The sequence below is a fragment of the Lissotriton helveticus genome, chromosome 9 (genome assembly GCF_964261635.1).
Source record: "Lissotriton helveticus chromosome 9, aLisHel1.1, whole genome shotgun sequence".
NCBI classification, from domain to species: Eukaryota; Metazoa; Chordata; class Amphibia; order Caudata; family Salamandridae; genus Lissotriton; species Lissotriton helveticus.
Window position 1 is genome coordinate 1,063,439,748 of NC_136070.1, and position 16,899 is coordinate 1,063,456,646.

A 16,899-nucleotide genomic window follows, 5' to 3' on the forward strand; every position below is an offset into this window, starting at 1 on the left:
CCACCCTTTCGGCCAGTCTATGTAGAGGGCGAGTATATGCCCGCCGACCCACCGTTAATTCAGTGTGGAAAAGTCATGCGGCATTGGAGGGTTACTGCATCCCCCGACCAGTTAGCAAAGCTGGGGAAGGTGGTGACACAGGCCAGGGGGGGGAGGAGGGGGCAATCCCGGCAATACTGTTCCGCCACCCTCCTGCCCCCTCGGGGGCCACGAGGCTGGGAGAAGTACTCACTGTGTGAAGACCAAGCCAACTACCGCCCAGATCCTGGGAGCCAGTCCGGCAGAAGACCAGTGTGCAGTGCGTCCGGCTGTCCCTTCAATCACTGCTCCATCCCCGCCGGTGCAACAGGGCATCCGATCTGTGTGTAAGCGCCATCAGTGGAGCATGTCCGCCGTCTGCGGCGTGACCTCTGGGAGTTCCACAGATACCTGGGAGTCCAGTATCCCATAAATGGCCTCATCATCGCTAGGGATTATCTGCTGGCCAGGGTCTAGAGCGACCTCCGATCCTGGCGAATTGCTCAATTGGGAGATTCTGCGGAGCGCATCCCGTTGTTCCTCGAGCATTTGATCTGCTGGCGGGGAGTGGCGCGATGTTTCCTCCGGGCGCCTATTATGCTGACCTCTGTTCCCACGGCGGCGTCGCGGTCCTCATGCTCTCGGCCTCGTCCCGTTTCCTGGTGCCTGCCGTGGCGTCGTTTCTATGCCGCTGTCCAGCCATTCACAGACCTCTTCAGGAGTGTTAAAGAAGTAGGTTTTGTCCCGCGCCACCACTCTGAGCTTGGCAGGAAAGAGGAAGGAATACTTTAAGCCCGCGTCTCTGAGTCTCCGCTTGGCCTCTAGAAAATCGTGCCGTTGACGTTGCATTTGGACAGTGTAGTCCGGGAAAAACATTATGTTGGCATTGTCTATGCGGACTTCCCCAAGTCGTCGGGTTTCCCGCAGCACCGTGTCTCTGTCCCTATAATTGAGGATCCTGAAAAGGAGTGGCCTGGGATTCATGCCTGTGGTGCGGGGCCTCGTCAGAACTCTGTGCGCCCTCTCCACTACAAAGTGCGGCGAAAGTGTGTCCGTGGGTAGCAGGTCCCTGAGCCAGTCCTCCACTCGTTGTGCTGGTCGGTTCCCTTCCCAATTTTCCGGGACCCCCACAAGTCTTATGTTATTGCGTCTCGCCCTTCCTTCTGCATCCTCAGCCCTGTCTTCCAAGAAGTCCACTCTATTTAGAAGGTCCTGCACTAGCTTGTCCGTCTGAGTGACTTTGGGTTCAAGTTCTTTCACCACTCCTTCCAGTGTCTTGGTCCGGTCGGTTAGTTTCCTGTGGTCGTCTCGCAGGTGGGTGAGGTCAATCGCGACACTGTCTATTTTTGACTCCAGGGATGATCTGGTTTGCTGCAGCGACTGTTCCATGCGCTCCATAGCCGCGAGCACGCTATCCAGCCGCGCAGTTACCTGCTCGGCGGCCATCTTGCTCTGTGACTTGCCTGTTCTTCCTTTCGGCGGGGCTCCCCCTGTCCCAGTATGCGTCCTCACTCCGCCGGACATGTGCGGAGCCGCCCTGCCTTTGTTCCAGATGGCGCGGGAGAGGGGTGTTCCCGCGGCAGGCCCGTGTGCCAGGCAGCGTCTCTTAAGCAGTCCACCGGCTCCCCACTCGCTTCCCTCACCAGGTCGTCTCTGGGTTTGAAACAGCAGCTACCTCCGGTGGTGCTCTCGCCGAGGGTCGCCAGCCTGGACCCTGCCTCTCACTGCCCCAGGTCTGCCCCCGCCGTCCCGCTCTCGATGTGGGTCTGGGACATGGAAAGTTATGCCACTCGTGGTGTAGCGGGCCCCCTGCGCAGGGGACCAGTTGGCCTGCCAGCTGCAGCTGCCCAACGGTCAATTTGCTCGGCTGGACTGCGGTCACAAAGTCTGAGGGGGGGCCCGCAGGGCGCAAGCGGCACCGGCTGCCACCCGGCAGCTTCTCCGTGGAGGCCCGGGGGTCCGCCCCAGTTGTTCCGTCAGGTCTTCCTAGGGTTTCTGTCACCCTTTTCACAGGTGTGAGGGGGCCAGGCAGGCTCACTCCACAATCCGGGCCCCCAGCCGCCCAAGTGTTCCCCTAGGTCGGTGGCGGCCTCCGGGGAGGCCGCTCGCTGCAGGGCGGATGTCGCAGGCTGGGGCCTACTAGTCAATCCCGGTTTCCACGCCTCCGCGTCCCTTCCGCCAGTTGTGGAAGGCACAGTCCTCTCTGGGGGCCACTGGAGGGATCGCCGCAGGCCGCGCTGGGTCTCCGGTCGCCAGCTCAGGGTCGCAGCTCCACCACATGCGTCTCCTCCCAGCCAAGCAACGGCGACTCACCTCCGGGCTCCCAGCAGCGCAGCGGTGGGACGGGTGCGGTATGGTGTCCGTTCCACCTTCCGATCAGGCCCCTGGCAGGTGGGCAGCAGCGCGCCGGGTACGGCCTCCGGCAGCTAGGGATCCTCCGCTTCACAGTTGCGGTCTCCGGGGGGCCCGCCCCTGTCCCGGCCGGCGTCTGATTTTCGGGGCCTACTCGGTAGGCCCGAGTCGCGGCCTCTCGTGGTCGCCCCGCCGGTCTGGGAGTTGCCGGCCCCGCAAGCGGGCCGCAGGAAAGACCGGTGCCAGCCGCGCCGGGTCTTCACAGACAAAGTCGGCCCAGGTGCCGATTATCGCTCCGTGAGGGTCCGCTTGAAGTTACTGGCGGCTGCGGGCAAATTTGGTGGAGAATTGGCCCAGGGAAGGGGAGCTCGGCACGGAGCTCTACCCTAGCGCGTCCTCCGCCATTGCGCGCTTAGCCACGCCCCCTTAGGCCCCCATTTAGGGGACAAAATAATGGGTGATTTCCAAAGAGTAACACCTTAGTCTTACCTGAGTTTAATTTCAGACAAATGTTGGACATCCAACTACCGATCTGTAGCATGCAGTTGTGAAAACATTCTGCTGTGGTTTCAGGATTTTCTGTGACTGACACTATGATTTGGGTGTAGTCAGCATATGAGACAACTGAGAAACCAAAGCTTTTAATCACTGAGACCAAAGGAGTAATGTACAGATTAAAAAGAGTGGGACTTAATGCTGATCCTTGTGGTACCCTATAGAGTAGAGTAAAAGGTGTAGACCTGTGACCGTTACATTCCACAAACTGTGATCTGTTTGTGTGAAAGGATTTGCAGAGTTTAAGAGCGGGACCTATGACTCCTATCTCAGACGAACGATTGATAAGGAGTGTATGGCTAACAGTATCGAACGCTGATGAAAATTCTAACAGAACAGCGTTCCCTCCCTTATCTAAAGTTGTTCTGACATATTCTGAGGCTGTAATCAGAGCAATCTCCTTAATGTGTTGGCTTCTAAAGACAAACCGGGAAGAAATCTAATAGCTTATGTTCCTGGATGAATAGAGAAAGCTCGGTGTTCATGGCTATCTCTGTCATCTTGGCTGGAAAAGAAAGTCAAGAAATTGGCCTATAATTGTTGGGATTATTAGCATGCAGATTTGTTTTTTTTAAAAGAGGAAGAACTGCTGCTATTTTCCAACTTTTGGGGAAGTAGCCAAGATGGAGCATTTGATTGAAAATCGATATCGATATGACAAACGCGGATGATAAGGTGAGATTCCTCCTGCCTTGAAATCACGGAACTCTATCTGATTTTCCACTCGAGCCTCGCATTTACCACCCATTATTTTATTTGTCACTTTTGCAGGCTAGCACGCAAATAAGTTCATAAGCGGCAGCCCCACTATTTTTGAACAAGGCACACACTGCAAACAGTGAGTATCTATCCCCTTTTTCTCGCACGATTTAACTGAATGCGTGCTTAAAGGCTACAGCGTACTTACCTTTTTCTTTTCAGAATCACTTGCTTGGGTTTGATTCAATCACTTTCGGCCAAACGAAAAGAAATACCGGTTACTGTCCCGACCTGTATCTGATACTTTCCGAATGAGGTAAAAATGTGAGCAAAATCCTTGCCCATTCCTTTCATTGGAAGTATTTGTTGATTTGACATTATGAGAGTAAGAACTGGTTAAAGCTGCATTTTGTTGTAGAACTATACCGCCAGCACTTTCAACATTTTAAATCCACTAGCTTCGTGAGAATATGAAGGTATGTTGTCCTGACAAATGAGAAGTACATAAGATAACCTTGAATAGGTAGAGGTAGCTTTCTAAATAAAATCCTGCATGTTTTGTTTTTTGTCATGAACGGTGTTTTAAGGAAAAGACCAATACAGCCCTGATGAGAGTCCGGTGATTTTGAACCAGAACTCGAAACGCGTCGGCAACGGCATTCATTCCATGAATAATCAGATAATAGGATTCATATTCCAAAAATTCCTTGATGAATTAGAGACAATTAACAGGTTTCTTATAACAAGGTTATGAATAGGAATTTCCAGTTTCCAGAAAGTTGTGGTTATTAGGCAACTGTTTAGGAAAGATTTCATACTTTCTAAAACACATGTCCATAAGAAATGTTCGTGACATTTTGTTTGTTTTCTAAATGTATTTAACACTTGTATGATTTATGTATAGGATTGTTAATGCACAATTTACTGTTGTTGTTTGTAAATAAGTTGTAATAATGTGGTATCCTGTGGAAAGGATGATGTGTCTTTCTTGATGAATTTAAAAATTCACAAGTACAAATAAATATCAAAATAAAAGGCATAAATAATTGCCAAGATAAACGTATAAAGTTTGTTTATCTTTTTGTATAGGAAAAGACTGTTTAAGTAAGTTTGAGGGTTAGGTACTTTTTCGAATGTATAATTATTTGGCCCAACCTACCCTCTAATCCTTAGGGCCTAACCCCCCCTTTTGCATGATCTTCCAAAAATGGCACCTGTGCGTGTCAATATGGGGAATAGGACACAGCACACCTATTTGCCGCAGGTCGGAGCCGGATTTCTCTTGCCAGATAGGGAAATGTTAAAATATCGAGTGGTTTTATAAATAAGGAACAATATAAACAATTTTAAAAGTGTATGTCACCTGCACCCTGCAACATGCAGCAGTGCAGGAGAACACAATCACAAAATTAGCAGTAAGTACAATCAAAGCCTAACAAGGCTAACGTTACCCATGGTAACCCCCGGGAGTCCAATAAATGGGGACAGTGTCCTATTTGGGCTTTCTCTGGTCATGTTTGCTGTGCCGGTTTCACCACACATCTTCAATCACTCCTTTCATAATCTCACCTCAACATACTGTTGTGGCAAATGACTCTGCTCAATTAGTATGGACGGATTGTAACTATTATGAGTGATATGCATTGTCCATTGTGGGTTAAAATACTTGTGCAAAGAGTTGCATACATTGCCACTGCATACTGACAGAATGCTAGAATAGATTTTAAAGCTAAGGGAACACCTATATCTGCCAAATATCCAAACACTGGAAAGTTGTACCAATTGAACTTTGCTTTAATGAATGCATGTTGGGCCATTGCTCATGTGAAGCACAAAATCATTTTTAGATGAAAATTCAGATTTTTCCAGATTCTCTGGTAACTACTGATTATTTACTCTCTCTAAATTGTGGCTATGAACTGCCTACAGTACCAGCTCTATCATCAGAATTGGTTGAGCAGACCAAGATCCCTGTAGTTAAACAGCAGTCCTTTACAGTCAAACCTGAGCATTTCCATCATGACGGATTTGCCAGTTTGTGCAGTACCACAAAATCATGCTAAAAAATATTAAGGCAAAAATAATGACTGAAAATATAGTATCTCTACATAAGTATTGGTTTACTAGAGTTAACTCCGTATCTATGTACCATGACAATACATATACCTGTAGACTAGAGTATATAGATGTGGAGTTAAGAATAGTAAATCTATATTTATCTGTAAATAGTTACTATAACAATTTTTTTACTACGTTATTTGCGTACCACAATATTTATGCCGATGATATTCCCAAGTACTACAGTAGTGTACTCATTTCAGCCAGGCTTCTTTCTAGGTCCAAATTTCCTCAGAATTTTACAATAAAATGATCCATGCCAAGAAGCCACAAGGAGGTGTAACGTACTAACTCCAACCATGTTTTTTCAAGGTCCAAGTTTCCTCCAAATTCTACACTAAAATAAACCATACAAACCATGCACCGCCTTTAGCAACCTCCTTGCAAACTTCATCACTTCCTTCATCATCAGTTCCAGCCACGTCTTACTGCTCAGTCCAACGGACCTCAACTCCATCACCCTTCTTGAGAGTCTCAACAACATCGGACCCACCCAGCTCAACCAATGCCTGAATCACAATGCAAAACACTCCCTCAGGTGTCAGGTGACAGCTGGACACTAGCAGGAAAGACTTTTAGTTTTAGGTAGGAAAGTAAAAGCTTTCTAAAAGTGTCCTTTCCAAAATAGTAATATAAATCCAAATTGGTCAAGTTGGAATTTAAGTTACTACTACAATGAGTCTTTGAAATATTTTTCTCGCTATTCCCACACTGAATTTAGCACTTAATAAATGTAATAGTGTAAACCAGTGTTAACCTATGGGATAGCAGCCTTGCTTCAGTGAAAAACAACATTGGTGTTTTTCTACTGCCAGGAAATGTAAAACATTACATATGTATGCTGTACTTCTAAATACCATGCACCCTGCCCTATGGACCTGCAATGTCTAAATTGGGAGTGACTTATAAGTGTTAAAAAAGAATGTATAGGTCTGGAAAAAGGTTGTCTTTGGCAGGTCGAAATGGCAGTTCAAAACATCACACCCAGATTGCATTGACCTACTGTAGTAGATGGCACAATGAGTGCTGCAGCCCACTAGTAGCATTTAATTTACAGGCCCTGGGTGCTGGTGGTACCATGTGCTAGGGACTTATAAGTAAAATGTGTTATTTACCCATTAAAGTAGCACTGTAAAACATGTCTCAGGCCTGCCACTACAACTGCCATTTCTACCTTGCAAAGTAAACCTTTTGTCAGGTCTAAGCTTCCTCTTAAAGCCATTTAAAAAGTAAATAAATTAAAAACAAGTTGAACACACTACACTAACTACAATCCTGCAAACACTAGGAAAAATACATACATTCGCATTACTAGTACCCTGGTACAGGGAATGTTAATTTCGCACGGACAAAGTTAATGCCAGGGAGTACACAATTTACAAGAACTACAGGTTTAACCTTGGGATCCAAATTCTACACTAATTCCTAATTTTCCCCGCAGTTTCCCCAGATGTTACAGCTCTTTCCAGAAAACTATGAAGGGAAAATACCAGGTCTTTGGTCTTTCTGTGCACTTTGTAATTCCTCTGGAGCAGTTAACTCTGCTACTAGCATCATCTGGAATTCTGAGACACTTCTAACAAGCCCTTAGCAGCGGTGTATCTCTTCATCAAGTAATCCTGCATAATAGAGATAAAGACACTAATTATATTAGAGTTATTTACAAGACTCGTCCTGCTAGAGAGAATGAGCAACTAGCTAACCTATAGAACAAAAGGACAAAGCAGATATGTTTTGAAAGTCCAGCAGATCAGACATAGTTTGTAGGTGTTCTGTAATATTTATCACTGGATTTAGGTGCTCCTTACTCGTGTCAGAATCTTTTATGTTGTACGTATAGAACATCAGACAAAAAAAATCAGAGTAGGTTTGGAACTTGGTCAAATTTGCTGGAACTGTACAATGGCAAATGAGAATATATGAAATGTTATGGGACTATGATTTTGTGAGTCATATTTAGGAAATCTTATATGAAATATGTCTAATTGCTTCAAATGCAGATACACAAATCTGATAATTAGATATTGAAAAACATAGCTCTTCTAAAATGATCACATTACCTAAAAAAAGAAATTTGGGGTTGAGAAGTAAGACAAACCCTTTGTAAATTAACATTATTTAGGACTGAATATACTGAAATAGACAAAGAACAATTGAAAGAATTGCTTTAACAGTTCAAGATGCTATTGACAGAGCTGATGAAATCTGGTGATGATTTTTGGACGTATGCTGCATTTAATGGATAACATTAGATTAGAGCAAAAGACCCTGGTAATATGTTTTTTTGTGGAAGGAGTCACATAGAAATGTAGATAATTTCAACTTTGTCTGTTCAACATTAAATTTGATTTAAAAAATAACAATTGATCTAAGCCAAGGAACTATTCACAGTATGTTACTGAGATATAACAAAACAAAGGATTCTACAATATGCATCTACACAAAGGTAGCTGGCAGCTCTGAGAACAACGTTCAAACTCTTTTATCCGATTAGATACTTTAATTTGTGCCTATTTTACATGAAATAGTTTTACATATTGAGATCAAATGAGCGTATTCACAAAGATATGGCTGCTCATTTCTGAGAAGCAAGTTGTCCCTTGCACAAGGTGGGTTGTACATTTTGAAACCAGAGATTCAAAATCACTATTAGGATCTGGAGATGTTGGCCAGGCTCTGAGCATAGCTCTTTTGCTTGCATTTCTTGGTGTACCATCCTTATAAACTATAGCAGCATACATTACTTCTGTCCTAGTGTGAGTTGGCCCCTAAGAACATCTTTGACAAAAACAGGACTTAATGTAACGTTAATGTGCAACTTATATTGAACTGACACAACATTACAATGTGTAAAAACGCAGTATGCAGTCATACCTATTAGTAAGAGGCCTCAGAAATGTCTAAGCATGCTGTATTTTACAAGCAACTAAACCAACTGTGCTGAGATGTGCTCTAAATGCTAAAAAGTTGACCTTACCCTGACATGCCTTTAAGGAAAGTTTCAAGTAGTACTGCAGAATGTTCCTGATTAGCAATAAGGTTGTGATATGTTTTACTAAAAACACTTCATCATTAAATAAAATTATTTTTTATTTCACACACTAACTACAGTGCATGAATAGAAAATGTTGATAGTTTAACACTGTTTTCTAATTTTACAGAAAAGAAATGTCATGCTGAATAATATTTGTTGCAACGTATGTTTCTATTTCACATTGCAGATTGTTAGCTTAATAAGGTTTAGAATGTGCTCATGCCCATGTGAAAGGATTTCTAAGAATCCAAAGACCTGATGCATAGAAATAGGTTTAAAAATGTTTTATACTTTATAATATTTCTTTGAAAGTTCTTTGTATGGAATTGTGAGAGAGGAAAAGAAGAGTTTGTTCTCGGACGAACACCGAAATCTGATTGGATGAGAGTAGATGAAGATACAAGTGAAACATTTCTTTTTTAATGTTTATATAAGTGTGTGTTCCTAGAGTAGGTTAATGTTTTTCCCTTTGGGCTCTTACCATATGTCATATCCATTCTGAATTTGAAAGCTAATGGCTTTATGCTGAAGGCTGAACATTAATATTCAATCCCTTTTCCGACCTGATTGCTGGCTGCAGTTGCAACTGCTACTGCATTTGTTCTGCTCTATTGCTGAGACTCTACTGAGTTTAGTGAGCCTCTCTTTATGGGAAATTCGGTGTCATTGACTGATTGAATCTTGATTTTTATGCTCACTGAAACTTGGGCTCTTTAAGAGTTCTTGATAACACCAGTTTCGCCCCATTCTTCAGAAAAAGGAATTCTTTCCTTTATGGAACACGCTTGGTGCATTATTTATAACAATTTGTTTTAACCATTCTTTTATTAGCAACTCTATAATTTGACTGAAACTTTATAAAAAGAAAATGTACTAAATAGTTTAATGAACATAAAACCCTTAAAAGTAATCAAAACTCTAATTACTGACCGAACTTAGAAGTAGTATTGCAATATGATTTTTATAATGTTTAGCTTCTGATCTTCTCATAAACGATGACAAAGGTGTCTTGCAGAGTAGTGACTACCAATAATGAGAGCAGGGATCAACCCTGTTTGTGTGAGATGTTAAACCATTTTATTTTAATTAATTCCCACTCCAGCATACTTTAGCAGTGGTATACATGGTGCTTGCAAAGCTGTTAGGGACCTTGTTTCCAATGGCAGCATTGGTCACTCCAGCACACGGACCCTTTGTCTAATCCCGAACATTATAGGAGAATTAGGTGAACAAAGATGTGGATGACATCCATTTCTGCGTGCGGCAAGAATGCAGAAGATGAGCGCCTGCCTGATACCTGGTATAATGCCTAGTCACACCTCCAAAGCACGAATTTTGTTTTGGGCACTTGGGGGAAGATGCACATTCAAGATATGCAGCACATTTTGAACATGCTGATTTGCTTGTGAATCTGTGCATGCACAAAATGTGCTTCCCACCACATGTGTGCTAGGACATTTAGGGATACATTCTTTGTGACTCTCATCCACTCAGTTGCTGATGATTTTTCATTCTCCTGCGTTAATGATGTAATGATCCAAGTTGGACTTAAACAGCAGTATAATAGAAACATGTGAACAAATATGTAGTAGTAGTTTTAATTTTTATTTTTTGTTTATTTAACATTTACTATTTGACAATAATAATTGTTTTATTGTTTCTTGTTTATTGCATGCACATATTGTTTATTCATTGTTTTTATCATTTCCTGTGTGTCTTTATCATGTTAGGAACAGTATAAGGAAGGACTGACAAAGCCTATAGGTCCCTGCTCTAAAAGAGCAACTGATTTTGCCAAGTTTTTATGTGTCGCCTACACAGAGAATGCGCTGTGCTGTGACACGTATTGTTTATCAGTAGGCTTGAAACCCGTCTACAGCATATCATTAGTTGTTTTATTGTCACTCTCATCTGTAATCTTTTGATTGCTTGGCTCCCATAATCTTCCCTTCCTTTCTTGTGTTAAGGTATCCCTTGAGCATAGACCAAGTGCACATGTTCTACCGCATCTTTTGGAAATGCACTATTTTCTTAATTTTATAAGCATTTCCCTATTAGTCCTGGATTTTTAATGTGCTTTTTTACTTTTAACACAGGCATACAGTTGTTTTTACCCTATCTGCCAATTTATTAATGTTTTAGTTACTTATACCCACAACAAACATACTTTATGCCACTCTACCCTATGCTGCTCCACTGTAAGCCACTCCACTCCACTCTACATCACTCTACACCACTCCAGTCTAAAGCCACTCCACTCTACTCTACGTCACTCTATGCCACCCCATTCTATACCACTCTACCCTACATCACCCCACTCTACACCACTCTACTCTGCGCCTCTCCACTCTACTCTGTGTCACTCCACTCTATGCCACTCCACTCTGCACCATTACACCCTGTGCTACTTTACTCTACACCACTTTACTCTACTGTTCACCACTCTACTCTATAAAACTCCACCATACCCTATGCCACTCCACATTTCTCTATGCCACTCAAATCTATTCAACTCTATGCCACTCCATTCTACATCACTTTACTCCATGGCACTCTGGTCCATGCCACTCTACTCTAGGCCACTCTATTCTACTCTACCCCGCACCACTCCACTCTGTTCTAAGCCAATCCACACAATGCCATTCTACAGTACTCTAAGCCTCACCACTCCATGGCACTCTACTTCTTAGCTCTCTTTGCCACTCTACTCTACGTCACTCTACTCTACTCCAATCCTCTCAATGTTTGTCTACTCTACGCCACTCCATGCTACTCTTTGCTGGTGCACTCTACACCACTCTGCAGTGCTCCACTCTATGCCATTCTACTCAACTCAGCTCCATGACATCCCATCTATGCCACTCAACACTACACCCCTCTATTGTTTGCCACTCTACTCTATGCCACTTTACGGCACTCCACTATATGCACCTCCACACCACTCCACCCCATGCAACTCTACTCACCACTCTACTCCACTGTACATCAATCTACACCAGGTTATGCCCCTGTAAGCCACTCTACTTCACTCAAATCTACACCACACAATGCCACTCTATGCCGCTCTAGGTCACTCCGATCTATGCCACTCTACTCTAGGCCTAACTATGCCACTCTGCTCCACACCCCTCTACTCAATAGCACTCCACTCTATTCTTTGCCACTCTATGCCACTCCACTCTACTGTACACCACTCTACTCTATGCTGCTCACTCCACACTACGTCACTGCTGTCTGCGCCACTCCATGTAGGCCACTCCACTCTATGCCACTCTACTCTATATCACTCAATTTGACGCCACTGCCACTCTATAGCACTCTATGCCATGCCACTCTGTGCTACTCTACAACACTCTATGGGACTTCACTCTATGCCACGCCACTCTATGCCATTCTTCTCTGCTCTACCCTACTCTACTCTATGCCTCTCCACTCTACTCCACGCAACACTACTCCACTTCACCCCACTCTATGCCACTCTACTTTACACCAATTAACACTACTCTACTCTATTCTATGCCACTTCAATCTATGCTCTCACTCTAAAGAATTTTCTGATACTCTCCGTTCTCTTAATTTCAACTCCTATGTTCACTCTCCCACTCATAATCTGGGTCACACTCTTGACCAGATCTGGTCTCTTAACTGCCCTATAGCGTCTCTTTCTACTTCCCCTTGTTCCTGGTCTGATCACTTTCTGATTTCTTTTTCTTTACCTCTTGACCCAATGTCTAAGCCCCCTCTTCCCAAAAATATCTGGGCACGTTCTTGGGGTCGGATTGATGCATCCTTAGTGGCTTCCACACTCCTCCCTCTCTACCCCGACCTATCAGGACTATCGCTCTCAATTCAAACTGATGCCATTAACACCTGGCTTCAGTCAGGCTGTGACTCGATCGCTCCTTTCCGACGAGTCTCCTCCAGACGTCCCAATGACTCCAATCGCTGGTTCAGTGAGGAACTTAAGATGCTGAAACTTTCTGTTCAACACGCCCAACGCGCTTGGAGACACCACTACTGCCCCAACCTAAAAACCCAGTACACCTCACTCCTGTCGCAGTATAAGAAAACCATTATATCTACTAAAACAGACTACTTCTCTTCTAAAATCTTAGCAGCTGAGAACCAGTCTAAAGAAATCTTTTCCATAGTTCACAATCTTGCCTATGCTGATAGAACCACCCTTAAACCCCCCCCTTCTCAGTCTCTTTGTGACTCTTTGAATTCCTACTTCCTTGAGAAAATTGATAAAATCAAAACCAATATCCCCCCCCTCCTCTTCCTTTTGTTGCCCCCCCAGTCCCTCTGCACAGGTCCGCTTTGACTCATTTCCTCCTTTAACGGAAGAATCTTTTCTTGCTCTACTTCCCTTGGTCAAATCAGGTTCCCCGCTGGACCTGTGCCCCGCTCACATCCTTAGACTTATCTTCACTACCTGTTGGTCACCCCCACTTTCCTTTCTTAACTGTTCCTTATCTCAGGGCATTGTTCCTCCTTTATTGAAAGCAGCTAATATTCTTCCTATATTAAAAAAACCTGGTGCTGACCCCTCTGCTCCTATCAACTTTCGTCCCATTTCTTTACTCCCCTTCTTAGGGAAGGTACTTGAACGGCATGTGACCCGAGCTCTCACCATCTTCGTGGAAGATAACCAGGTCTTGGCCCCTCGTCAAGCCGGATTCCGCCCCGCTCATTCCACTGAGTCTGTGGCGCTATCCGTTCTTGACAACCTTAGAGAAGGTATGGACACCAACCTTCCCCAGGCCCTGGTCCTCCTCGACCTGTCCGCCGCCTTCGAAACGGTGGACCACTCCATCCTACTTTCCCGTGTCGGGGCGGCTGGGGTCGGCGGGGTAGCCCTGGTATGGTTATCCTCCTTCCTGAGGGACCGCACTCAAGCGGTCCGGTTGGGCGATTTCTCGGCTGAGCCCTGCAAAGTGCCTTGTGGAGTCCCCCAGGGTTCTTCTCTTTCCCCATTACTTTTTAATCTTTACATTGCCCCTCTTATCTTTGCCCTCCAACAAATGGAGGTCTCCGTATTTAATTATGCGGATGACCTCCAGCTGATTTTCAACCTTTCTTCATCCCCCGACTCTATTTCCAATTTTCACACTATTATGACATTCACCCGGGACTGGATGAGCCACATCCACCTGAAACTAAACCCGGATAAAACCGAGTTGGTCTTGACAGGTGGCTCTTCCAGTCCCTGGTCCTCTCTCTTTTGGCCCCCTTCCTTAGGCCCCTCTCCCTCCCTGTCTCCCTCTGTCAAAGCGCTTGGTTTCAAGATTAATGATCAACTCACTCTGCACTCCCAGGTGGGTTCCGTGGTGTCCTCTTCTTTCCTCTCCCTCCGTACTATTCGTAAGGTTTCCCGCTTCTTCTCTTTCCCTGCTCTAAAACTTATTGCACTGGCTATGGTTGTCTCCAGATTAGATTACGGCAACGCCTTATATTGTGGTATGCCAGCCTATAATGTTCGACGGCTGCAGCTGGTGCAGAACCAGGCCGCTCGTCTAGTCTATAAACTGTCCAAGTCACATCACGTCACCCCGCTTCTAAAATCCCTTCACTGGCTCCCTATTCGTGAGCGCTCACTGTTCAAGATGGGCTGTATTACCTTTCAGGCCCAGGCAGGATCCGCTCCCTCCTTCATATCTTCCGAAATTAAAGCGTATACACCTGCGAGGGAATTGAGATCGTCTTCCCAATATCTGCTGATTGTCCCCCGATTTCGTCGAAAAAAATGGGGAGGCTCCAAATTCTCCACCATTGCCCCTAGCTTTTGGAATTTACTCCCGCTCCACCTTAGGTCTCTCACCGAATATTCTCAGTTTCGAAAAGCGTTAAAAACCTTTCTCTTTTCTCAGGCCTTTTCCCTTTAATCTTCATCTGTTCCCGATCCACCCCCCGCTAATTGAGGCTCAGTGTACCACAGCGCCATGAAACCGCAAGGTGAACGTGCGCTCTATAAGTGATTTAAACTTAAACTTAAACTTAAACTTATGCCACTCCACACTATGCCACTCACTCCACTCTACGCTACTCTATGCCACTCCACTCTGCACCATTTTACTCTGGATCACTCCCGTCTATGCCACTCAGGAGAGTACTCCTCTACCCCATTGTCTGCCCGTCTACTCCATGCCACTCTACTCCACTCCATGCCACTCTATGCCACTCTATTCTACGCAATGCTACTCCATGCGATTCCACTCTATTCCACTCTATGTCACTTTACACCACCCAACTTTGTGCCACTCAACTCTTCACCAATCCACTCTACACACCTCTGCTCTATGACACTCTACTCTACGTCACTCCTCTCTATGCCACTCCACATCACTCCACCCTATCCTACGCTGCTACACTCCACACCACACAATGCAACTATATGATCCACTACTCCACTCCACTCTACGCCACTCTACTCTATGCCACTTTATGCCACTCCACTGTAGGCCTGTGCAGAGTGACAAAAAAAAACTCTGCTCACTCCACAAGTGGTGGAGTGCAGCGTGAACTCCTGTATGCGCTGATCTTCCTGCCACTTGAGTAGAAATTCTACCCTTGCGGCATCTCGCTCTCGCCAACTTACCTATTAGCGAGCGCGGGCGAGGAAAATCTCCGCTGCACTACATGGAGCAGAGTTTTTTGCACTCTGTGAGCCTTGCTGAGTGCAGAATGCAGAAAACTCTGCAAACTATGAGAATGAAGTGGAGTTCACTGCCCAGGCTTCCTCCGCAGTACGCCTCTCTACTTTATGTCACTGTACTCTATACCACTCTATGCCACTCCACTCCACACAATGCCACTTTACACCACTCTCTGCCACTCTACTCTACTCCACTCTACTTTACGCCACTCTACTCTGTGCTCCACTAAGCCACTCCAGTCTACACTGCTGTACTCTACCCCACTACACTCTACCCCACTCCATTCTAATCCATGCACTCTACTCCAACTGACTCTACTTCACTCCACTCCACTCTATGTCACTCTACTTTTTATCACCCTACGCCATTCTACTCTTCACCACTTTAATCTATGCAACTCTACTCTACATTAATCTAATCAATGCCACTCCATTTTACACCACTCTATGCCACTACTCTCCACACCACTCCATTTCAGTTTATGCCACTCTATGGAACTCCACACCACTCCAATCCACTCCACACAGTGAAACTCTACATCTCTCTACTTCCCACTTGACTCGAAGTCAGTCTACTGTACACCACTCTACTCTACGCCACTCTATACCTCTCCACTCTACACCACTCTACTCTATGCCTGTCTACTCTATGCCACTCTACTCTACACCCCTCTATTCTTGTCGCTGTACTGTACACCACTTTACGGCACACCACTCCACTCTACTCTACGCACTCAACTTTACACTACTCCACTCTATGCCACTCCACTCTACATCACTCCAATCTGTGAAACTCTACTCAAACTAAAACTATTCCACTCTATGCCACTCCACAGCTCTCTACTCCACCCCACTCTACTCCACTTCACTCCACGACCCTCTACTCTATGCCACTCTGCTCTACCCCACTACATGCCACCCTCCACCACTCAACTCTCTTCCACTCTACTCTACACCACTCCACTCTACTCCACTCTATCCCACTCCCCTCTTTTCTACACCACTCTATTCCACAACACTCACTACACCATGCACCACTCTACACCACTCCACTCTGTGCCACTTAACTCTGCACCACTACACTCTAGTCTAAGCCACTGTACTCTATTCCACTGTTTTCTATGCCTCTTTACACTATGCCGCTCTACTCTAAACCACTCCACTCTACTCTATGCCACTCTATCCCACTCCACCCAATTCTACACTGCTCTACTCTACAACACTCTCTCCACCCTGCGCCACTCTACAACACTCCACTCTGTGCAACTTAACTCTGCATCACTACACTCTACATCACTACACTCCATGCAACTCTATTCTACGCCAATCCACTCTTTGCCACTCCACACCACACAATTCTACTCTGCACCACTCCACACAATTTCACTATACAGCACTCTATGCCACTTCACTATATGTCACTCTATGCCACTCCACTCTGTGCCACTTAACTCTGCACCACTCCACT